This window comes from Microtus oregoni, unplaced genomic scaffold (assembly GCF_018167655.1).
Source record: "Microtus oregoni isolate MIOR12 unplaced genomic scaffold, Mior012 000041F_ref0000270, whole genome shotgun sequence".
Classification (NCBI taxonomy): Eukaryota; Metazoa; Chordata; class Mammalia; order Rodentia; family Cricetidae; genus Microtus; species Microtus oregoni.
The window spans coordinates 7,287,430-7,313,901 of record NW_024543208.1 but is presented as its reverse complement, the minus strand read 5'-3'; the positions used below and the strand labels follow the sequence as shown (position 1 = coordinate 7,313,901).

Here is a 26,472-nt window from a genome sequence, read left to right as displayed (position 1 = left end):
TTTGTTTGACCTTGAAAACCTACCTCACGTGGCTACAAGTTCAATTATAATAGGTGACTAATTACTAACCTGCATCCTAATTTAATTATCCTAAACAGTCAGTAATAACTTTCAAAGACTAGAAATTTGCATTACATTGTTAAATGAACTGTATAGGTACAATAGAGATGAAGATGAATAGAATTCAGTATGTTTTAACAAAATTAATATAAAATTTGTATCAATACATAAAATTTATATACAATATACAAAAGCCCAATTCAATGTAAAACATTTAAAACTAGTAGTTGTATTTTAAAAGTAGATTCAATAATCTACCTTTTTACCTCATCAGTATGTCTTGTGATTTTTAATGTGAAAGGAAAATTTAACATGAAGATCTTTGACAAACATATCCATCATTTTCCATTTGTCACAGCCCTAGTAAAAAACCTACATTTAACATTTATATATTCAGAGTTTCTCTGGAAGCAAATTCACAGCAATTAGTCTAATTAGAGTATTTTAATGAATATTACTTAGAGGCATTTAATTAACACAAAGCATTTTATGTCTTAATATTTTTGTTACCCATGACTATTGGACTAATGAAATAAAATCTTAATTAATTTCCCTGGAACTTGCTTTGCAAGAAAAATTTTATCAACATCAGAGTGTTCAATGCTAAATTTCACAGCTTGATGAAACTTTTATCTTGTATCCCCGGTGAATTTTGTTTTATACAAACAGGAACATTTAAGGCTTTAAGAAACATGCTATTGGCCCAAAGATAAAATTTTAGTAAGTTCTAAGCAGGTATGAGTACCTCAATTTACAACTACATACTAAACAGATCTTTAAATCCATCCCCAACACTCACATTCAGACATATCAAATACACATTTCAAAGCAGCATACCAAAAAAATAAAAACTAATAATAATTTTAGCATAAGATGAAAATGAATGAAAAAATTTAAATGACCACAGGTTTTGTCCTCAGTTCTTTGGAATAATGAGCACATTTGGGTTTTGTTCTATGTTGTCTTAAAATAGAATGAAATACAAATAATCACAAAAAAATTGTTGCAAACACACCTAAAACATAATGACATTGAAAAGGTAAAATGTTCTTATGACTGTCTTTGAAGGGAACAAAGCTGGTGAGAGATAAGACTGACTGTGTTCATTCGTTTGTTTGTTTGTTTTTGTCTGTCTGTCCACTTGGTTGGTCACCTTTCATCCTGCATGGAGCTCATGTCAGAAGTTAATCCCTCTCTTTGAGTCTTAGTTGTTGAGCAGCATAAAGGCAGTGACCATCAGCTGGTAGATTGTGAGTCCTATGTTCCTCTGTATTACTAAAAGTTCTTGGGGTAATATAGTTAATTGTGTTAATAAGTGTAGAAATAATCTTTGTGCAGAAAAAAAATTAACACAATAGATATGGCATGAAGAAAACATGTTCTTCATTTGTGGAGCCAGCAGGAAGGCAAGAGCTCCTTACAACATGGACACAGAACTTGAGTTTTTCAAAGTCCCCATGAAATCAGAGAAAATTAAGTAAGCAGACAGATTTCATGAGTACTTGTTGTGTGATATATGTCTTCAAAGAAGCTTCCTAACTTTTCTTTATATTGATGATGGTCCAGGCTGTTGTGCCCTAGGACATTGTCATGTGGTTGGCATTTCTATGAGGAATGGAGACATTTCTATGAGAAAAGGAAACCACTCTTAAAAGCAACAGTGAGTTAATGCATGTATCTGTTCCAACAGCCCAGCAGATATCTTCAAAATAAGCATTCTCTCTTTCAGATGCTAATCTAAGGAGGTTACATGGTCTTACATCCATTTTCATGGCAATGCAAAAATGTCCATTAACTTACAGCTTACTTTAATTTTTGCATAAGAGTGATGAGTTGACACAGATCACTCAATCTTCTCCAAGTCTTTCAATGAAACAGAATGCCAATAAAAAATGAAGAGGTTTATTCATGGAGATGTACCTGGCAGCATTCTTGACCTTCAAATATACATGAAAAAACCAGAGAATTATTATTTATATCAAGAATACCAGGGAAGAAAGAAGTCTTTCTCCTTCACCAGTCTTAGATTCATTTGGTTAGAATCTTACAATCACGAATGATAAAAAGCAGATTATTGTAAGAAGTGAAAATATAAGTTTATTAATATGTTCATCAGAAATATGTATAGAAAGACTTAGAGATGAGGAATGTGGACTTTCATAATAGCATAAGAAATCTCAAGTGTAATACATGTCTGTAATCTTAGTATTTAGGAGGCTGCAGCAGAAGGCTCCTGAGTTCAAGTCTTATAACCAGAAGGAAGGAATGGAGGGAGAGGAAGGAAAAGAAAGATGAAGGGATGGATGGATGGAGTGAGAAAAGAAGGATAGATTTTTATAGATGTGACAAGATAAAATAAAGACTTTAAAATATTGAAACCCTTATGAAATAGTAATTAGGTTTGCTGCAGTACAATCTCTGATGCTCTCTCTTTGACTAATAAGGGTCTAGAACTTTGTATAGAAATTAAGCTCTGGTTCTTCCTCACAATGAGAATTGAATTTGTCTCTATAAGTTTATGTTTAGAATTTAGGCAAATAGGGAAAACGGATATGTTTTTTAAAATCTGTTTCTACTCAGTTGTGTTGGTTTACAATAATCAACATGACCATGTGGCATATTTTGGGATAATGTATTATGCTATTGTCCATGAACAGTGATTAAAGAAAAGAATAGCTTCCTAAAGAAAGCATGTTGAAACAAAACCATATTCCTACATATCTGAACACCATTGTATATAAAAACACTGAGACACAGGGGAAAACCCAGAAATAACCTTTGCATACATGAGCAAGTGATCAAAAATAATAGCACTGTAATTCAATAGAGGATGAATGGTTTCTACATGATATGGTACTTAGATAATAGGATATTCATATACAAAAGGACCAATAGCTTCATACCATGTACAAAACTGAACTTAAAATGGATCAAGAACCTCAATTTAAAATAAAAATCATAAGACTTCAGAAAAAAGAGAAACAGAGGAAAACTTCATAATTGTATTTTGGAATGATTTCCTGACCAAGTCACAAAAGTACAAACAACAACACAACAATAGCAAAAAAAAAAAAAACCTACAGAAAAAGTGAACTTCATCAACATTTAAAATCTACATATGTAAAAGATAATATCAACATAAAGGAAAGTAACACAGTGGAAGGAGGAAAATGGTAAACATATAAATGTGGGATTACTATCTAGTATATATAAAGGATGTCTTCATTCCAATTGATGCAGAGCATGCCTCCCAGTATGACCACCAATGTAACATAAAAAGTCACGGTGGAATACTCCTGCTGTCCCAGTACTCAGGAGGATCAGAAATTGAAGGTCATTCTCAGGCACACAGCAAGCTTGAGACTAGCTTAGGATGCATGAGACCCTTTCTCAGAACAATAAAATAAAATATTACTGATGAGTTAATAATGGGCAATAGACTTAAAGAAAATTTCTCTAAAAATTAAAAGAAGAAGAAAAAAGGGAAAGAAAGCTCTTAAAAACAGTTATATAAATAAGTAAGCACATTGGGGTTCACAGAGACTGTACCACCAACCAGAGAACTTGTATGGGCCTGACGTAGACTTTCCACACCTATGTAACAGTTGAGTAGCTTGGTCTTCCTATGGGATTCCTCAGAGAAAGCAGAGGCTGTCTTTGACTCTGCTACCTAATTTTGGAACCTTGTCCTCCTACTGGGTTCCCTTGTTCAGCCTTAATAGGAGAAGAGGTGCCTAGTCTTACTGCAGCTTGATATGCTATGACTGCCTAATATACATGAGAGGACTGCACTTTTCTGAAATGAAAGGAAAAGAGGTAAATGGGAAGGGGAGGTTGGAGGCAAGGACTGGGAGAAGATGAGGGAGGGGAAAGTTTGATGGGATGGGAATTAATTAATTTTTAAAAGTTACCAAAAAGTCAGTGTCATAGATAGGGTTTCTTTTGCTGTAAAGAGACACCATGACCACTGCAACTCTTATAAAGAAAAGCATTTACTCAGGACTGGCTTACATTTCAGAGGTTTAGTCCATTGCCATCATGGCCAGAAACATGGCGGCATGCAGGCAAACATGGTACTGGAAAGGTAACTGAGAGTTTTACATCTGGATCCACAAGCATCAAGGAGAGAAAGTGAGCTACTAGGCCTGGCTTGAACTTTTGAAACCTCAAAGCCCATCCCCAGTGACACACTTCTTCCAAGAAGGCCACACTTTCTAATAGTGTCACTCCTTATGAGCATAATGGACCATTTTCATTCAAACCACCACAGTCAAGCATAGTGCTGCCTATAATTTTTCTATATGCCTATAAGTTCAGTATTTGAGAGGTGGAAGCAAGAGGATCAGGAGTTTAAACCAGTATCAACTATGTAGTTGAAACTGAGCATGCTGGTGAGTTACAAGCCAGCCTGGGCAACATGAGACACTGTCTGAAAACAAAACAAACAAAAAAAAAAATTGTGACACTTTTAAGATCACTAAAAGTTAGAAAAGCATAAACTAAAACCACTTCCCACTCATAAAATAAATGCTATTGTAAAAATTAACAAATGCTAACAAATGTGTAAAGAATTTCCCAAGCACAGCTGATGGGGACGGTAAACAGTATGAGAGCTCTCAGATACCGTAGAGGTTAGCAAGGATTGATGGGGGCTGGGGTTATCATGTTCATTGAGCATTGAGTTTAATTTGGGATTTGGTCAGTCTGCACCTTCAGAACTCAACACAGCTATTGAAAACTTGTGACAGAGACCTCTGGAAAAGCATGTAAATGTCTATGACCCTGGTATTTCTTCCTTCTCTCTCTCTGTCTCTTGGTTTTTCGAAACAGGGTTTTTCTGTAGCTTTGGTGCCTGTTGGGAACTAGTTCTTTTTCACGAGACTGACCTCAAACTCACAGAGATCTGCTTCCCTCTACCTCCCAAGTGTTTAATCCCAAGTGTTGGGATTAAAGGTGTGCGCTTCCACCACCCAGCTGCTTCTCTTTTATAGATATAACTCCCAATTGAAATTCTTGCACTCTTAATCCTATCTTAGTTTCTGATTTCTAACCAACTAGATGACTGAACCATTGTCCAAAAAGCAGACTTGTAGAGTAGAGGGATGTGGAATGAACCACTCCCTGTCCAGTTGATAATCAGAAGCTAACCCCTAGTGGTACATGGCACACAGACATACCATGGTGTAAGGGACAGAGTCAGTTCCCACAGTCTCCACTGGTAATGATTTGAGATAATGTTTTTACAGTGGAAACATGCTGGATGGTAAAATTAGTCTTCCGTTTTGAAATTCAGAGAAAGAAAGAAAAGCTAGGAAGTGGCTTCCATGGCTATGGGGAAAAAAGCAACACACACATAGATAATGGAATTGGACTTTCGTTCCTAAAGCATTTTTTATTTGCCCTACAGAGAAAGCATGGCATGTGAAGGGAAGTTAACGAGTTGGAGAACTAAGGTAAGATGTCAGAATCAACTTGCCAAGCATTTATCATCTGCTCTTAAGTTTGAATTGTTGCAAACTTTTTTCCAAACTTCAAATGTTGAATGTTTGGCTGAGAAATATCAGTTTAGCTAAGGAGTCAGTCACTTTGACTGACTATGAGTTTAGGGGAACCTGGGAAGTCAAATTCTTGGTGTATGTGTCAGGAGGTAGTTATCCACATACATATTTCCATTCCTGTCCATCAGTTCTGCATTTCACAACTAGGACCATTATATTATCAAAGCATACCAGCAGACATGTCCTCCTCTCATTGACTCAGAAATATTGCTGAATGAGCTTAGTATAAATTAATTATATCAGAATTCATTTTTTAAAATATGCATCTTTAATACAGAAGTTTTAAAGTGAATTCTCAGAAGTAGAACAACAAAAGAATTTATCTAGAAATATAATTACTATATTAGTGCCTATAGCCCCCAAACAATCAAAATGTCCAAAAATAGGAAACTCATTAAATCAACTGGACTACTCATTCAAAATGAAAGAAATCAATCATGAAAAAAAATATTATTTAGAAGGGTAAGGACTTTGAGTAAAATCTAGGCCAGAGGCTCTCCCCCTTATGGGCCAGTAAAAAAAGAGAATAAGAATGAGAAAAAAATAGACTATTCCAAAGAAAAAAAGAAAGAAGAGTTTCTGAGTTCAACAGATAAATGTGACCGGTTGGGGATGGGGTGGCAAGAAAAAGATACTGGTGACACAGAGTAAACCCAGCAGACCTCCAAGACCACAGCTCTCTGGTAGTAGGAGGAGAAGCAGGAACTATTTTCAAGAGGCCTGAAAGATAGTGACAAGCTGAGAGCTCTTCCTGCTCTTCCATAACATCCACATAAGTTTCCCAGAACACATGCGGAGCAGCTCAAACCACCTGCAGCAACAGCTTCAAAGAATCACACACACACACACACACACACACACACACACACACACAAACACACAGGCATGTACATTTTAAATTAAAATAAATAATAATAAAATGGAGGCCAAAAGAATAACATATACAATAAATCATAGAATTGTTTACTGGGGAAAATAATTGTCAAACTCTTATTCAAACTAGCTGAAAGAAGAAGTAATCAATTCAACAAAACTGGCAATGAAAAATGAGGTGTTAATATGTATTCCAGTGAAGTTCAAAGTCTCTGATGAACATCAATGTAACATTTCTCAAGAAATTTCTGAGAAACCATATTCAGAAAAAAATTATCATGGTTATACATAACAAATAGGTTTTCATTCCATACATGAAAAGTTAATACAACACATCCATATCAAAAAGTTTAATGCTATACATAAATAAACATGAGGACAAAAGAAATTAACAGTCATCTAAATCAATACAAAATAGTCCTTTGATAAAGTTCAAAATTAAAAGAAACAAACTTAAATATTATAAAGATTACACATGACAATGACATAGGAACAGGGAATATTAATACTTATAATAAAATTAAATATACAATAAAAATAAACAGGAAAAAATAAAGGCATTTCCTTTAAGATAAGCAGTGGTGGTGCGCACTTGGGAGGCAGAGGCAGGCTGATCTCTGTGAGTTCAAAGCCAGCCTGATCTACAAGAGTTAGTTCCAGGACAGGCACCAAAAACTACAGAGAAACCCTGTCTTGAAAATCCAAACAAACAAACAAAACCAATAAAAAAGAATATGAACAACAAAAAAAGGCACCCACTCTATTTACTCTTATTAAATATTGAGATGAAGTCCTACTTAAAACTGTATAACAAAAGAAGGAAAGTGGGTACAAATAAGAAAGGAGAAAGTTTAATTATCTCTACTTGAAAATGGTTTTGATCTTCTAATTAAAAAACACTAAAGACTCTAGAGACTTTTTCAGAACACTCTTATATGTAATAAACACGTTCAGCAATGTAGAATGTCATGAAACAAACCTGTAAAAGGTTGGTATACTTGTCTGTACTAATAGTAACACATTTACCAGGAAAGACGTCAGGGAAAATAGAATCCATAGTAGCTTCAAAAAAATGCCTACGAAGGGCTGGAGAGATGGCTCAGAGGTTAAGAGCATTGTCTGCACTTCCAAAGATCCTGAGTTCAATTCCCAGCAACCACATGGTGGCTCACAACCATCTGTAGTGGGGTCTGGTGCCCTCTTCTGGCATGCAAGCATACACACAGAATATCATATACATAATAAATAAATAAATATTTTTTTAAAAAGTGCCTAAAAATATCCATGCTTTGAAGGTTTGAGTAAGAGATTTGTATTTTGTTTTAAATTAGTGATTAAAACTCTACCTTTCAGTAGAGTAGAGGATCAGTCACTGGGGTACAAGGAGAGTATGAAGCTTGTTTGTGGTTAGTTTAACTCCAACATCTAATCTCATGCTTACCCGCAATGCAAGGCAAACCTCTGTGCAATAAAGCTAATAAACAATCAATACTCAAAATCAATCCTCTTTCATTATAAGCCATTTATGCTTTGCAATTTGAGTATTTTCTTCTTAACTAACATGTTTGCAGAAATAGACAATATATCCAAAAACATGCTTGAGAGATGACTCAATAGGTAAGAAAATGTTCTGCTCTCAAAGGGGACCCAAGTTTGGGTCCCAGGACCTACACCAAGCCTAATACAACTTCTGGTAACTGCAGCTCCAAGGAATCTGACAACCTCTTTTGGTCTCTGTGGGTACCTGTACATGCATGGCATGGAAATCCAACAACCTAACACACACACACACACACACACACACACACACACTTAAAAGAAATACCCAAGAGCAAATATGACCAAGTAAGTAAAATACTTACAATGAAAAAAGACAGTAAAAAATGAATTTGAAGAAGATGCTAAAATATGAAAAGACCTTCCATACTCACGGATTGTCAAAATTAATATTGCAAAAAAATTAATTATTGTCGCTAAAATGGTTTACAAACTGTACATAACCATCCTCAAAATATCAACCACATCATTCAAAGAAATAAAGAAAATGGCAAAAATACACATGGACACCAGGGGCCCTGAGTTAGGTATCACAATACCTAATTTCAAAGTATGTGACAGAGCTACAGTAACAAATAGCATGGAACTATCACAAGGCATGAATAATCCATGGAACAGAAGGTAAAGCTTAGAAATAAATCCAAAATCCAATATCCACCTATATATTTATAAGGGTATCAGAAACATACATTCAAGGAAATTCTCTTTAAAAGACATGTTGTGAAAGCTGATTTCCACATGTATATAAGTACTTAAACTAAGAAAAAGCTGAGTAATTATAAATATATAATTCTCATTTTGCATAAAATAAAATAAAAATGTTTTTAAGATATCTAAGATCCAAATGAAAAATAAGAAATTTTGAAATTGACTGGGAAAGCATTGTAAGATATAAACATAGGCTATAATTTCTTCATAGAACTTAAATGGCACAGGAAGTAATATTAAGAATTGCCAAATGGTACACATCTCTTCTTCCCCCTTGGAGCTGGTACCTGCCTGAGCTGAACTGCTCTGTCCAGCTAGTGCAGGCTGCCGGGGTCCGCTAGCAGGGACTGGATGCTGAAACCGACCCTGGATGGTGGTGGGGGACTGGGCGGCCGGTAAGGCCGGCAGTGGAGCACGAAGGGGCTCAGGTCCTTGACGAAAGCTCTGCGTGTGCCCCGGGTCTGCCATCGCCGGCACAGAGCAGTGTTCTGAAGGCGCAGCGCCTCTGCTGGGATCAGGTTCACATCCACCGCCCAGAAGTTGCCCTTGGCCTGGGGCTTTGCAGGGTCCTTGGGCACCTTCCGGAAGCACCGGTTAGAGGAAAGGTTGTGGCAGATGGAGTCCTTCCAGCCTTCGTAGTCGTCCCTGAAGAAGGGGAACATTGCCTGGACCTGACGGATGATCTGGGCCAGCTTCAGCCTGCGGAAAGGTGCTGCCTGAATTACCAGAGCGATCATGGCCAAGTAGGTGTAGGGGGGCTTGTCATGACGCAGGTATCTCTTCTTCCTCCTCTTGGGGGGAGACACCTGGCCAGTTCACTTACTTCAGGGTTCCCAAGATCCCATGGGGATGTCCAGCAGGGGGTGCAGAGCTTCCCTGTGGGGACAGCTACCCACTTCTTACTTGCCCATCTACACTCCCAATGTAGTAGTGCCCTTGGCCACACTACCTCCCACCTCTTGTCCCCAGTGCCCGTCTTCAACCAGCCCAGCCTACTGGAGTGTAGGTACCGAATCCCAAGGATCCCCGGACCTGCACTGTGATCTAGATTCCCTCTTCCAGGGAGTACCACCCAACAAGAGCATCTATGATGTGTGGGCCAGCCATCCTTGGGACCTGGCTGCTCCTGCCCCCGGCTGGCTGCTCTCCTGGCACAGCCTGTAATCGTTAGAGGCAGGCAGGGGCTGCTTCTCCCTTCTACCCCTGGGTACCATTTTGATGGAGACCAGAGCTAGGAGCATGTCCACAGCAATAGCTTTAAAACACCAGGCACGGCATTGCTGAAAACCCATAACTTTAATTGGGCTACTCCAGAAAGGGTTTTGCCTCTGCTAGACACGACAGGTCTGGTCAATCACTCTCCCACACACAGGGACGGGGTCTGGAGAGGCAGCGCTCAGCCTAGAGTGGGGCATCTTCCCCTTTATCCCACTCTGTCATGCCATCCATCTAAGCCATCCCTCTGTCACCGCGCCTTCTTGGCTCCAGGCTGGGGGAGGGCGAGCCAAAAGTGGGTCCATTCTCAAGTCTTCCCCCACCCCTCAGCTGCCTGGGTGGGAGGTAGCCCCTTTTGGGGGGAGGGTTAGGAAATGAAATCTGGACCCTACATGATTTGGGGTGGTGGAAGTAGGGGAGAAATTAACAGTAAAAGAATTTACAAGGCTTTAAAACAAACAAACAAACAAAAAAAAAAAATAAGAATTGCCAAATGGGATTGCATGAAACTGGAAGCTTCTGTGCAGCAAAGCAAACAACACATAAGTAAATAGACAGTCCATAGAATGTGGAAGAGATCTTTACCAGCTACATTTCAGAGAGGGATTAGTTCCTAGGATATATAAGGCACTGCAAAAATTAGAAACTTTGGTAGTTTGAATGTAATCTCATGGGGAGTGGCACTATTAGGAGATACGGCTTTGTTGGAATAGATATGTCCTTATTAGAGGAAGTGTGTCACTGTGGGGTGTGGGCTTTGAGGTTGCCTATGCTCAAGTGTCTTCAGTCCATTTCACATTGCCTGAGAGATAAAACCCTCTCAGCTCTAACACCACATCTGACTGCACTCTCACATGCTCCCCATCATGATGATAATGGACTGAACCTCTGAAACTGTAAGCAGCCACCACAATTAAATGTTTCTTCACAGCAAATTAAATCAAATGGCCAAAAGACACTTAAGGAAATGCTCAACTTCCTTAGCCATTAGAGAAATACAAATCAAAACAGCTCTGAGATTCCATCTACACCTGTCGGAATGACCTAAGATCAAAAACATTGATGACAGCTTATACTAGAGAGAATGTGGGGTAAGAGAAACACTCCTCCATTGCTGATTGGAATGCAAACTGGTACAGGTGCTTTGGAAACCAATATGGTGATTTCCCAGAAAATTAGAAAACAATCTACCTCAAGACCCAGCAATACTATATGGATGCTCAATCATATCACGAGGACATGTGCTCAATTATGTTCATAACAACATTATTTGTAATAGCCAGAACCTGGAAACAAACTATATGTCCATAAACCAAAGAATGGATAAAGAAAATGTATATTTACACAATGAAGTACTATGGAAAACAATGACATCTTGAAATTTGCAGGCAAATGGATGGATCTAAAATTAAAAAAAAAAAAAACCATATTGAGGGAAGTAACCCAGACCTAGAAAGACAAATACAGTATGCACTCAATCATAAGTGGCTTCAAGACATAAAGCAAAGAAAAACCAGCCAACAATTCATAATCCCAGAAAAAACAGACAACAAAGAGAACCCTAAGAGAGACATGAATGGGTCTACATGGGAAGGAGAAAAGGACAAGAACTCCTGAGTAAACTGGGAGCATGGGGTTCACAGGGAAGAGAAGAATGGAGGAAGAGAGGACAGTGGAGAAAAAAATGTACAGTTCAAATAAAAACAATTTAAAAGGTAAATGGGATGGAAAGGGGTAAATCTAAGGAAAATCTTGGTTCCCAACATTACTTGGGACATACACTTTTTAAAAATGTTACTATTTTCCATGGTATTTTTTTGGAATAGTGCCCTTTGGCTGGAAATAATATCAAGTGACATATTTATCACAATCACAAATGAACTTCCTACAAAGGTTTTCAATCTATTATCAAGATATATGACCATTATCATCACTAGAGTAGCAGTTGTAAAGCTTTGGGATGCTTTATTAGGAATCTTTGGACCAGATTATGAAATCAAATTGCTCACTGAATTTTGCCGAAGAGAGGCTGGAAAGATAATAAAGTCAGAAGACCAGAACATCTGCTGTAAGACAATGTGTTCTATAAATGACATGGAAGGTGAACCAACAAAATCTCAATATGACTCTATTTCCTGGTGAAAGATATAAGCAATTAATGGTTCCGGAATGGGAGAACTGGTCTTCTAAAGGAATAAACATCCTTATTCAATGTGATAAGAAAATCTTAAAATTGACTGGAAAAGCATTTTAAGATATAAACATATCAATGTGATAAGAAAATTGAGGGGGAAAATGTGGATGTAAAAGAAACCAAGTAACAGGGCAGGAAGTATGAAGCTATAGAAAAAATAGTTACAGAGAAAACTGAATGAGAACACTGTATTACCACATACATACATACACGCATGTGCACATGTGCATACACATGAAGATCTCATAATGAAACCCATTATTTTGTGTGCTAAAATTAATTTAAGAAACTCAACATATAAAAACCTAAAAAAAAGTGTTGTGAGATATGGTGCTCATTAGCAATTACATAGGAGGAAGTTTAAGTTGTAAATTTTATTACCTCAGTTTTATTTAACTGTACATATGCATAATCATATAATCATGAATATTCATACAAAGTATTAATAATTCTTCTATACTAATTATATAGTGAAGAAATTTTTCTTCTACTATAAATTAATGAGCTAAATAATAAAAATGTCTTTAGATTTTTAAATAAAAAGGAAACTCATTAATTATGACACCTTGGAGAATATTAGTGTCTATTGCTACTAAGTCCCCATTTGCCAAGAGGTATTTCAATATAATAACTCATATTAGTAAAATTTTAATGTAAGACAATGAAGCCCTAAATATGAAAAATAGTTTTGAGGATCTAGAAGTGATACTTAGAACCAAGAACCAGACTCCTCTGTCTACTGGTCACATAATTTATGGAGATGACTCTCAATATTGTATATAAATACAAAGAAGAATGCTCCCAGTAGGGTAAAAAAAAAAAACCCTGTTTGTGCTTCAATTAAAAAAAAAAACACTTATCTCTCTTGTATAACAGATTATGGCAATGCTTTCCTGTGTTACATGTGATGATGTGTGTGTGTGAGAAGAAGGCTATTGGAAACAAGATAAGATATCAAGATAGGTAAATTATTGCCAAATATGAAAAGAAACTTTGACAAAGATAATTATCAAAAGAACTTCAGATAAATCAAACCAAATATTAGCTAGAATTGAACATATTTGATGCACTGTACTATATACACTGTAAATTGCTTTAAATGATTAAGTTCCATGAGAAATTTTCCATAAAAGTAATCAAAATAAAACATAATGCTGTGTTTTTGATCAGATGGTTGTGCCGGTAGGAAGTGGGGCCATGTGGAAAAGGTCATTGGAGGCTATTTTTTTCTCAGGGGGATCAGGAGCTACTTAGCTTTTCTATTTGCTTCCTGCACATCATAAAGTACACATCACCACAGGCTCAGAGCAACAAGGCCAAATCACCACAAACTAAAACTTCTAAAACCATCAGCTAAAAGCAATCTTTTGAGTTTATCACATATGTTAGATCTACCTAATTTATCCCTGTAGTCCTATCAATAATTAATGTGTACCCAGTTCTATTCTGTATATGTCCTTATTTCCTCCATTCTAAACTGAATTGTTTTGAAACAAATCCCAGATGACACATTGTTTCATCTATAATTATTTTAATGTTTCTTTAAAAAAATAAGCATCTTTCATTTTATTTCTAATTAGCATGTACAGTAATTGGCTTCCTTATGGTGTTTTCAAATATTTTTAGGTTTGGTTAATCAATTTCCTGGTCGCCAAGTCTTATTTATGCCTTTTGAGATCTAGCATTTCCCTTTCCATTACTGTATCACATGAGTTCCATGGCATTGCCATCTCTTTCCCTTAAAGACCCCCATGAGTCCTTTTTCATTTTCCTTGCTTCTACCAATACTAATTTTCATATATATATATATATATATATATATATATATATATACAAACTACATATAAACTAGAATTTAAGATGTGCACATGAGAAAGAATATTTGCCCTTCTGGGTGTGGATTACCTCACGTAGTGTATTTTCCAGTTGCATTAATTTCCCTTAAAATTTTGTACTATTATTTTTTCTTGGAGCTGAATAAAATATTATTGTATATCTATACCATTTTAGTTCCTCTTTTATCTGTTGATGGAGCTTTCGGCTGATTCTACTTCCTGGCTATTGAATAGAGTTGCAACAAACTTTCTTGTAGTAGGATGCAATCCTTTGGACACATGCCAAAGACTGATAGAACTGTGTTATATGGTAGACTTCAGCTGTTCTTAGTTTTCTTAAGAAACAAATACACTATCTCAATAGGTTTACACAGTTTATACCCCCACCAATGTTGTGGGACAATCATTTTACCCTGTCGCTAGTATTTCAAATAAACACTGATTGGCCAAGTAGCGAGGCAGAAAGTATAGGCAGCGTGACCAGGCAAGAAGTAGAGGAAGTAGAGATGGAACGATGAAAACAGCAGAATTCTGGGAAGAGTCAGTATGCAATCATCAGCCAGACACAGAGAGGAAGCGAGACAGGGAGCAAGAAAGATGTGACTTTTTCGATGAAAAAGGTACCAAGTCACGTGGCTAACACAGACAAAAATTATGGGCTAAAATAAGTTATAAGAGTTAATAAGAAGCCTTAGGTACTAGGTCAATCAGTTTATAATTAATGTAGACCTCTGTGTGATTTCATTGGGACTTAACAACTATGGAAACCAGGCAGAGCAGAAACCTCAGTCAACAAAATGGCACCCAATGTGGAGCTGACCAAATCCACTTAAAAGTCTGAGAGAACTTGCGACGTTAGATAGAAAAGATAGTGTTAAGCACATCTTCTTGATAACAGCGCTTTCTTGGGTGGACTCTGCTTGATAGAGGTAAGTGCTCTCATTTAAGAGGGGATGCCTGTCTCAGCTTTAGCTGCAAAACCTTGTAGTATTTTTAAGAGGTCGTGCTATGAAACACTTAAATGATATTGATGAAAAGCTGAACACATGCTTTCTGGTGGTGTTGGGGAACTTGAAATGCCATAGAGTTGTGGCAATAAACATGGCTCTGGCCAGTACCTCTGCCATGAGTATAGACTCTCAGAGAAAAGCTAAGGAATGGGCTGGATTCAGCTGTCAAAACCACGACTTTAATTCTAGCCATATCACTTAGCAAATTAAAGACTTATGTGGTCAGAAAAAGAGGGATACAGTAAAGATAGATTCAAAGATGAAGAAAAGCTCTAAATGATTTATTGTGTGTTTAAAAATATATGTAGGCTTGGAGAAAAAGATGTGAAAGTTCTTAAAAGAAAAAATTAATAAAGAGAGTAGTTGGGTGTGGTGGCACACACCTTTAATTGCAACACATGGAAGGCAGAGGCAGGCAGATCTCTGTGAGTTCAAGGACAGCATAGTCTACAGAGTGAGTTCCAGGACACACAAATATATACACAAAAAAGCAAAAAATAAAAATAAAAGAAATAAAGTTTAAAATAAATCCACATAAAGATGAAAAATACACAAAGAGTCTGGATACTGTATGTTATTATGTTGTCTTTAAATTGTTTGATGGCTGATGAAGGACCAAAAGCTGCTAAAAGATATTTGATTATAAATTCTTCTAGATTAATCCAAGATATATATTTTGAAAATGCCTTAACTTCAAAATTTAAGTCAAAAGTTATGTTACTTTGGAGAAGAGATTTTACTTTTGTTTCCACACGAAATAAGAGGCTCTGAATTCATTCTGGGCTAAGAAAAGTTAGGTTTAATCAAGAAAGATCCCCTGAAGAATCTCCAATTGTCCAGATGATCCAATATTTCAGAGGACCTCTGTTGGAGCTTCCTCTGAGTTCTGCATCCAGAACAGTTTCAAGATTGCTGCCTGAGATGATCAAGCCTCACAGAATTTTCCAATAAGGACTTGCCCACAATCTGACATTTTCTTTAGGTTCCCATAAGATTATCAGCATCCCCAATCAGCAGGAAGTAGCCTGGAAAACTATGCCCACATCCAAAAAAAAATATATTATGGATGTTTGTCTTTGTTTAGATTGTTAATTACAAGTTATTATGGATAATGGTCAATAGAAAAGCAAAACAAAGGAGATTCAATTAAAAGTCCTTATTAAAAGAAAGGGAGGAGTGCTGTGGCACAATGATCTGCACCCTGTCACTTGTATTTTAAATAAATGCTGATTGGCCAGTAGCCAGACAGGAAGTATGGGTGGGGTGACCAGTCAGGAAGTAGAGGTGAGGCAATGAGAATTCTGGAAAGAGAGAAGTTTCAGTCTGTAGTCGTCACCCAGCAGCAGAGAATACAAGGTGAGAATGCCTCACTGGAAAGGTATCAAGCCATTTGGCTAACATAGACAAGAATAATGGGCTAAAATAAGATGTAAGAAAGAGTTAATAAGAAGCTTGAGCTACTTGAGCTACTAAGCCAACCAGTTTATAATTAATATAGGCCTCTGTGTATTTCTTTGGGATTGAACAGTTGCAGGACCGGGTGGGAAAGAAATCTCTTTCAACACACCAACAGACAGTTCTTTTTGCCTGATATTGTTTACCAGCATTTGTTGTCTTTTTTTATGACAGCAAAAGAATCCTTTCCTAAAACATATTTAATGCAATACTCAAAACTAACAGTGATATCTCTTTAATATTACCAAATATTTTTCTAATGTTCAATTTTTTTCCAGTTTCCTACAGTGTGTATTGATCAGGATTTTATTTGGAATGGGTTGAATCTTCTTTGAAGAATGATTACAAACCATTTAGTTGTTGTGGTTTTTGTCATTTGCAACCTATAGAATCCCCTCCCTTTTTATTTTCATTACACCATAACTATTGAACAAATGAAATGTTCATTCTATAAAACCTCTTACATTCTCAATTTTGCTGATTACAATATTTTTTAAAGATTTCTCAAAGCCATGTTGACTTGAGTTTTTGGTCCCGCCTGGTCCTGTAGCCATTCAGTCCCAATAAAATACACTGAGGTCTACATTAATTACAAACTGATTGGAATTTCAAAGTCCCTGCCATCACCATAAAGCATGTGGTCAGTTTTTCATCAGCACCATTCAACTGTTTTGTGGCAGGACCTATTAAAAGAACTACAAGGTTTTGCAGCTAAAGCTGAGTCAGTAAGCCCCTCTTAAATGAGAGCGCTTGCCTCAAGCAAACAGAGCCCACCATAGAAAGTGCTGCTATCAAAAAGCTGGGCTTAACTATTCTTTTCTAACTAGAATAACTTCCCAAGATCTGTCAAGCTTTTAAGTGGATTTGGTCAGCCCCACATGACCAGTCATTTGTTGACTGAGGTTTCTGTTCCACCAGGTCCTACAGCCATTCAGTCTCAAAGAAATTGCACAGATGTTTGCATTAATGATAAACTGATTGACCTAGTAGCTCAGGTTTCTTATTAATTAATTCTTTATTACATCTTAAATTAGCCCATAATTCTTGTCTGTGTTAGTCACGTGGCTTGGTACCTTTTTCATCAAGGCAGTCACATCTTGCTTGCTCTGTGTCTGGCTTCTTCTGTGTTTGGGTGATGACTGCAGACTAAAACTTCCCTCTTACCAGAATTCTCATTGTCCCACCTCTACTTCCTGCCTGGTTGCCCCACCCATACTTTTTTGCCTGGCTACTGGCCAATCAGCATTTTATTAAAAATAATAGAAGTGACAGGATAAAAGACCGTTATCCCACAGCATAATCATATTTCAGAAAATTAGTAATAGAGATAAAAGCCAAAGCAGATTGAAATGTTTGTGTGTGTGTGCTTGAAAGTCATGTTAAAATTTACCAGTAGATTTAGATATCAGCATTTATAGCTATTCCTTAAAGTGTTCCACAAACAATAATTTTTAACACCATAATGCTTAAATTTCTAAGAGGTTGAAAAATAATACTTTTTAATTATGCTATTCTTAATTAGTTGACTAACTGTAAAACATCTACAATGAATGTGTACTGTATCACCTGATTCAACTTAGGTGTAAATCCTAAAGGGCAAAATAAACATTTGATTTAGAAGCACCAAGAACACTGTTCATAAACTTTCTAATCAGACTTGTGAATGAGTATAAATATATCATTCCATAAGAACTTACAGAAGTACTTGGAAGATAACTCCTATTACTTAGAGAATGAGCAACTATATTTCAGGTTTTCATGATCAAAAGAGGAGCATATCTTAGTAAAATTTACATATGTGCTATTAAAATATACTTAGTCACCATAGGTTCCTAAAACATAAATAAACTCAGGGTAACTTAAATAAAAGAATATTATCAATTTAATTATGAAAAAGAAGTTAGGAGAGCAAGATAATTACAAAAACATTTGAATAAATAGGATCTAAAATCATTTCAAATGTCTTATACTGTATTACTTTATCAACATTTTGGAATGCACTGGTATATATTAGGTCAATACTGACATTTTAATAACACCCAACTGTGTATGAAAAATGAAACTTGCAATTAGCCTCAGTGTAATTGAAAGGCTTATTTTTAGCCTTACATAAAAAACACTCTGTCCTAACATCAAAAAAATACTAGAGTAAAATGTTCAAATATTTAATTTTTTTTACCAAAAATCATCAAATGTCTCGAAGTGGAGTACATTAAGAACTGAATTCAAAGAAACATAAAACTGGTGTCTATTTACTTTATATTAAACATTCCTAAGCATAAGAACAAAAGAAAAAAATTACACTTAAAATGTTTTTATTTCTCAGCAATTTAGACCATTCAACACTAATGTAAAAGATAAGTAGCAATCTAGGAGAAATTAGCAAACATATTTCTTGAAATGTAGCAGCTCTTAGTGGTAAGTCCATGCAAGTAAGAAGTAGAAAATGTGAATAAGTTCTACATTGTGAAATGAAGAAATAATACAAATTAAATGAATAAAATTCATATTTCCTTAAAATTTATCACTATTTTTTTTCTTTAACATTAAAATCCAATGATGAAACTGGCAGAAAATAAAAAGACAACTCTTATCCTGTTGAAAGAATCATATGTAATTTTATAAAAAGCAACATAATAGTAGTTATAAAGGTCTTAACATTATTCTCATCCTCTCTACTAAAATATGCCTGACTACATGTTTAGAATTTCTTGTATAGATGAACCCCCCCCCCAAAAAAAGCATTCATTCAAATTACACATCATTCTGAGTAGCATTAAAAATTACCGCCCACCCAACTTCCCGCCAGGATGTGAACTGTCTCTGTGCCTGTTAGTCATTTGATTTTGATTTTCAGATAAGTATGTAAAACCAAAATGGAATAAATTTAACACATTAACTGATTTAAATCTTACAGTTCAGTGACACTAAGAGCATTTACATGGCTATGCAAATATCACCATGCTTCAACCAAAACCCCTTTACCTTTTAATGCATGTATAATATACAAACTCACATATGCAAATTTATGAGATTTAATAACAAAATGAAGATAACAGAGATGTCCATTTTTTTTGCAAGATTCCACTACTTTCAAAAATCCCCTCAGATGTTCAAATAGAAACATTCAAAGTAAAAAAAAAAAAAAAAAAAAAAAAAAAAAAAAAAAAGAGAGAGAGAGGAAAAATCAGAAGTATGACATTAAGACAACTAACTGGAATCCGTGTGCTAATAATTCCCTGCTATCGATGAGAGCTAGACAGATCCAAGGCTTCCTCTGAGTCTCCTATGAAAGAATGACAGCTCTGTGTCATTGTCTAGGGAATATTTGGCAAGGTCTACTCTGGAGCTGGGACCAGGGCTTTAAAGGAGTTAAAAATTTGGTTCCTGAGAATTTGGCTTTTTGATTAAAGAGACTGGAGTCATCTATCTCAAGGCAGCTGTGTCAATCCGTGATGCACCTGAGATATCCTTTTATCCCTGTACAAACCTGGTGTGTTTTCCTCCAGCTGACTTTGTCACATTGTATGAATACTCTGTCACATACCTCCTCTAGTCCCCGTATTTAAGGTGGTATACTTCTTGTACAAACTGTCTTGCACCAACTTTGTTTTCTTCTTTATCTTCTGATCTCCTGGTCCTTTATCTCAGGAATCAGTCACTGAATAATGTAGGGGGAAAAATGATCACCCTGCACCCACACTGCCAGTTTTCCTCTTCTCTACAATTTTATAACTTTTCAAAGAAGGTTGCCAAACCATTCAGTGTCCTGCTCCCAATTCACACCCAGTGTGAGCAATGAAACTTTGTTTCATTGCAACAATTTTTCTTGAAAAATTGAAAGACATAACCCACTGAGGGATAGTAATCAGACCTGCCTTCTGGTCCAAAGTCTCTGGGTCATCTTTACCTGCCATGTACCACTGTAACATTTTAGATTTTCTGTTCCTCTTATTAAAGGTACACAGCTCACCAGAGAAATTATGGCACTAGTATCTCCTCAAGTTGACTATCCATGGACTCAAGAAAACCTGAGATTCCATTAACATCCCAACTGATGTGCTCTTAAGCACAAACTTATTTTTTCCATTATTGAAAAGCAAGGCCCTTGATACAGGGAGTGTTTCCATTATTGATGCTCAGACTGAAGTCCCGAACAATGAAATCTTCTGAGTAATCCATACTCAATTACATAACTAATTACTCAGATCAAACGGCTGTTTTACAAGAGCACTATTCTATTCTTTCAAAAACAAGTACCCCAGATTCTCCACCTATATTATTGTCATGAGTTTAAGTATAGCACTTATTTCCACCCAGATAGTCTCTTACATGATGTATTGATTAAGCAAATCAGTAGAGTCATATTTTGCCACTCACTCTACTTTCTCTCCCATGTGTATAATAAATAGATTAAAATCACTAACACACAAATAGATGATGAAGTCTTTGTCCAGTTCTTTGATTTTAATTTAATAAGATTAGGATCATGCAGAGACTCTAGGGCCTATGACCAAATAATGGTGCCAAGTATGAGTTTCACCTTGTGGAGTAGGACTTAAATACAATCAAACAGAGGTTAGTTATTGTATTAATTTGGGTTTTATTGCTGTAAAGAGACACTGTGACCACAAAAAACTCTTATAAAAGAAAATATTTAATTGGGGCTGGCTTACAGTTCAGAGGTTTAGTCCATTATCATCATGTAAGGAAGTGTGGTGGTATGCAAGCAGATACTGTAGCAGAGAGAAGGCTGGAAGTTGTACATCTGGATCCACAGGCAGCAGGAAGGGACTGTGAGACACTGGGCCTAACTTGAGTTTCTAAAACCTCACAGTCCACCCCCAGTTACACATTTCCTGCAACAAGATTACTCCTCCTAATAGTGCCACTCCCTGTGAGCCCATGGGAGCCATTTTCTTTCAAACCACTACAGTTACTTACATGCTATCCATGGATGGCAACAGTGGGAACGTCTTGCCAGACAGTCATTAGTTACTACTAGGCCATGAGCTAGTTTCAGGCCAACCTGCAATATACAGTATAGGATCCTATCTCCAAAGAAAATTAAGACAGAGAAAGTAAAAGATAGTTCCTAGCTACTCAGTCACAATAAACATGTTTATTAAATTCTATGTATTGGGTCAAGTGTTTGTGACAGTCTAATGGACAGTCTTGTTGGTGATTCCAGACCAAGAGATGAACATGTCTCAATTTATAAAATGTAATAATCTCTATATAAATGTTGGAAAATGAGCATGCATTACTGGTATTTAACCCACAATCCCATGACAGTATTATAAAAAAAAAAAGCACAAGTTTACCAGTCAAGTATAAGCCTAGGGGAACAAATGTCTTGTCAATGCAAGCAAGGAGAGTCACCCCAATGAAACTCAGATCATGAGTAAGATGACAGCATGTTGGCATCACATCTAAAACATTCTGGGTAGATGTGGCAGGTGTTTTCAGAAGTCGGAGATAAATTAAAGACACTCCTCCTCTGAGACGCAGTTCAGAGACAAACTACACATGTGTGCACGTGCATAAACACACACGCGCGCACGCACACACACGCACACACACACACACACACACACAGAGAGAGAGAGAGAGAGAGAGAGAGATTGAGCTAACAGACTATAATACTTTTTGGTCTCTCTCCTTGGCTAGCAAAAGAGATTCTGAGTCATCCTCTCCTGAGCATCATCCATTACTGTTCTGTACAGGCCTGGACTTGTTTTCAAAAGACAGCTGTGCTTGGGGACCACATCTCATTTCTTCTTGTCATTAATTAGATTATGAGTCAGAGTTGTAATGAAGACAAGTTTTGGTGTCACTGCTAACTGTCAAGGGAAATGCAAAGGCAGAGGCCCCAAAGCCATAGAGGGAGGGCAAGCAGGACAGATTTGCCTTGTTTATTGGACCCTTGTGGTCATCAGATATAAATGGTCAGCATCCTGGGACTTTTGTGAAGACAGACCTTCAATTTTTTATTCTGCTCCCAGAGGCCCTTAGATATGACTAGCTTTCACCCAGAGTGGCTCATTAGGAACAGGAAGAAGCAGGATGAAGCAAAAGTTGACTCAAAATAGCCATAGAAAGAAACTGAAAAGAGAAACAGGAAATAGTCTTGTATGCAAACCAGGCCAGCTTCTTACGTGATGATAGAAGGCACTGGGGCATCTACTTCAAAGAGTTAAACTTCAAAGGATGATAAAAATGTCCATCCTGACTTACAAATCCACAAAGTCTAGTAGTATGTACACAGTCTTGAATCTGGTAGATTAAGTTACATACAAAGCATAGACTGAACTCACCACCACCATCAATTTGAAAGTCAAACTGCATGTGTAGGATCCTCAGCCTCTCTAAAAGCTCCATGTAACCCTCTCAGACTTCACATCCTCTCCTAGCTTTGGGCTTATAGATGATCAGACCCAGCTGCAGTTTGTTTTTAAAAGCCCCTGGTCTATTGTAATGTTTATAGCTAGCAGGAGACTCCTCTTTAGTCCTTGGAACAGGATGCTCTATGACATCACCTGAGGAAGTTACAAGGTGCCTGGTGCTTAGGTCCCTTAAGGACTCCTCTCTTGAGCAAGGTTATAAATTCCAGAACTTTACAAGCCAAAGCACAGGAAGACACAATATCAGATCAAGAATTTCTAGTAGGAATTGGAGGACCCTGGGGGAGAAGAGACCAGTGTCAGGATGCTTGGTTTATCATTACCTTGCTCTGAGCAAGGCAGAGAAGCCTTTAGCAAGCTGCAGACTTTGAGATCCAAAGGCACTGTAAGCAAAATAAAGGCAAAATCATGGAATGCCTGTTAGTTTCAGTCCTATTTGAGTGGTGTAATCTAACCTGGTACCATGTCCATTTATAGAGTCCCATAACTGATGTCTATTCTAGGCATTCTGGGAACTGCAACACAGAACCAAGTAACCTGCTCTCACAAGCAAACATCTACTGGAAAGCTGAGGATAAAGTCCGAGGCCCACCCACTTCAGAAAATTATTGTCATCGGATATCTTGACAAAATCTTAGTGCTGACATCTGAGTTGGTCTGAAACATACTTCTGAGCCTGCTTATTCTTAAAGCTTTCCACGCGGAGATTAACACTGCCCCAGCACATGTAGTGCCGGGGTGTAACATTTACAAAGGGAAATAACTTGAAAGGAAAGGAAACCAAAAGGCATAATTACCCCAGGCAACTGTTTTGTTCAAGCAGTGACTGCTGTGGTTTTAAAGCCTTATAATTTATCACAGCTCAGAGCAGTTTAAATCTCAGCTGTGCTCCTCTGAGAAATCGAGAGGCTTCCCTTCCTTTATTCCTTCTGACAACCTATTCTTTTAATATCATCTTAGCTCTAAGATGGCACAGACCCGGCTCTGCCTTCATCGCACAGAGAGAAACTGTTGACAGCAGTAGACGGTTACCTTTGCACTAGGCTGTGATGAACAAACAAGCAATGAGTGGAGCCATTCCAAATGGGTCTCATTCCTCTCAGGTTCAAGTAGCAGTTTGCTTGTTTTGTGGCTGTTAATCACCTCTTAAGCAAACAATTGCTTTATCTATGTACTGTGCCTCATTTCACTTTCAAATTATGTGTGTGTTTTGCTCCTAACAGCTTATTATGATCTATAATTAACAATTTTGTTGAAAGCAGAACTGAGCATTAAAGAGAACCACATACTCTCCGAGAAGTAACTTGAAACAGGCGGCCTTTGTTTTCATCGGAGATTTGACAACAGCATCTCCATCCTTCTCTGCTGTGCTTTGGTGTGCTCAGAAATCCCCACGTACAGATGCAGAACATTGAAATATTTTACATTTGGGCCAAATTTCAATTTGTTACCTCCAGACCTTAATAAACTGGAGGTTTCCATTTTGGAACCATGATTAGGATTAAGTACCACTTAGAATCCATAAGGAAGGCCAGGGATGGGCAGAACTACTCCTAGTGCAAGGAAGTTCCCTGAAAGCAACTTGGGAAAGCGCCCAGGTAATCATCAAAGTACAGGGAAGACTCTGGACTGCTGAAATAAACTCTCTAGTCTTCTGCAAGGAAGCCGGGGGGGGGGGGGGGGGGGGGGGGGGACACGGACAGGAACAATTAAGTGATTAAAAGTGGAATTTACTGCATTGCTCTATAAACAGTGGTTCTCAAACTGTGGGTTGTAATCACTTTAAAAAAAAAAACCTATCTCCAAAAATATTTACATTATGATTCATAACAACAGTAAAACTACAGTTATGAAGTAGTAATAAAAATAGTTTTTTTCTTTGGGAGTCATCACAACATGGGAAATTATGTTAGAGGGCATTAGGAAGATTGAGGACCACTGCTCTAAAATTTAGAGTATTTTCCAGGCCCATGGTACATTTCCAGTCTAAATGGCTTGCATTCCTTTCCCATCTTTCAGTTTATTCAAATTTACTGAGCATGTAAAAGCAATCTCACTCATGGAAACAGATCTTAAAACAATGAAATGAAGTCACCCAGTAGGCAGACTTCCTCGATATGTTTGGCATAGATAGCCCATATTTCCTTTGTTTTTAACCACTGGAGAACATTCTCTGTGCGACTTGTAAAAGTTACAAAGGACAGAAGACACAAGCTCTTGAGGTCTGGGTAGATCTGGTTTGTCCAAGAGTCGGAAGAGCAGTTGAGCAAGGCCTTTGGTTTGAGACAGCCTCATAGGCTTGGGCCCCATCTCTTTGTCATCCGGGGTGCAAGCTTGAAGCCATGCTAGGCTGTTCTTCTGAATCTAATTCTGAAATGAGCCAGATGCATTTCCTGTACCCTCAGCACATCCTTCGCTTGAAGTTGCCCTGTATTCTGTCTTACTTTGTTTTAGCATGAACAGCCACCAGTTTTATCTCAGCAACTACTTGTATTTTGCAAACACATCCCAATTCAAAGTGCTACAAGAGATTGAGATATACCTCCACAAAACACTACATTAGCAGAAAGATTATTTTTTAACTAAAACAATTGAGGAAAACAACTGATCCCTCAAAGCACCTCCACGATATAAATTTCTACTTTTAAGGTAATATCCCTGTGAAATCTAAGGAAAGTCTCAAAGAGGCTCTTAATTACTGTACCCACTTATCAGTCCACAGAAGGCACCAGAAGAACCCTTACTAAAATATGTATTCTTTTCCATTCATTTCAATTTATTTTGCTAGCCAAATAGCCTAACTACCTCCTCTTTGCCCCATGCTTCTCCATAGACTTACTAATCTTTGCTAGGATGCTAGATACTACCCATATTATAATCACAACTCTCAGATCATTGAACTTTTTGTGCTACTACACACACTGTGTTGTAATACATTCATTTTTCTCTTGTTTATCTTTTGTCTGATTAAAGAGCTCTACCTACAACAGGTACAAAAGTAGAGGCAGACTAGTCATTGGATTTAACCAGGGAATGTTTAAAATTGAAATTTCCCTAAGTTTCATGCTGATTCTATCTCAGATTTCTTAGATGATATCCCAAAGTGTGCATGCAGTTTGGGAAACTCCAGACATGAAACTTATCATCATTTATTTCTGGAATCCACTGATCTAGTTCATAAGTTAATGTAAGTAAAATTAGAAAAAAATTAGGAGTTACCCTACTAGACAGTGGTTCTCATGTGTGAGTTGATCCCTTTGGGGTCAAGTCACCCTTTCATAGGGGTGGCCCAAGACCATCAAAACCCACAAATATTTACATTATAATTCATAACTGTAGAAAAATTACAGTTATGATGTTTCAATGGAATAGTTTTATGATCGATGATCACCACAACATGAGAAGCCTATTAAAGGGTCACATAATTAGGAAGGTTGAGAACAACTGCTATTAGGAATGGTGCAGAGGAAGATTTAAGATGTTGGCAAGATCTGGTTGTGTACCTACCTGTGGGTGACCCCATCAGACTTCAAAAACTAGTGCCAAATCAGTGGTCAGACAGGTGCTGTGGTTAAATTATGTGGGTCAAAAAATAAAACCCAA

The 26,472-nt window shown here is 37.2% G+C and overlaps 1 pseudogene; it reads right to left on the bottom strand.

The window, feature by feature from the left end:
* Window positions 1-1,907: 1,907 nt before the first annotated feature.
* LOC121433786 overlaps window positions 1,908-26,472 on the bottom strand; it is a 119,093-nt pseudogene continuing 94,528 nt past the window's right edge.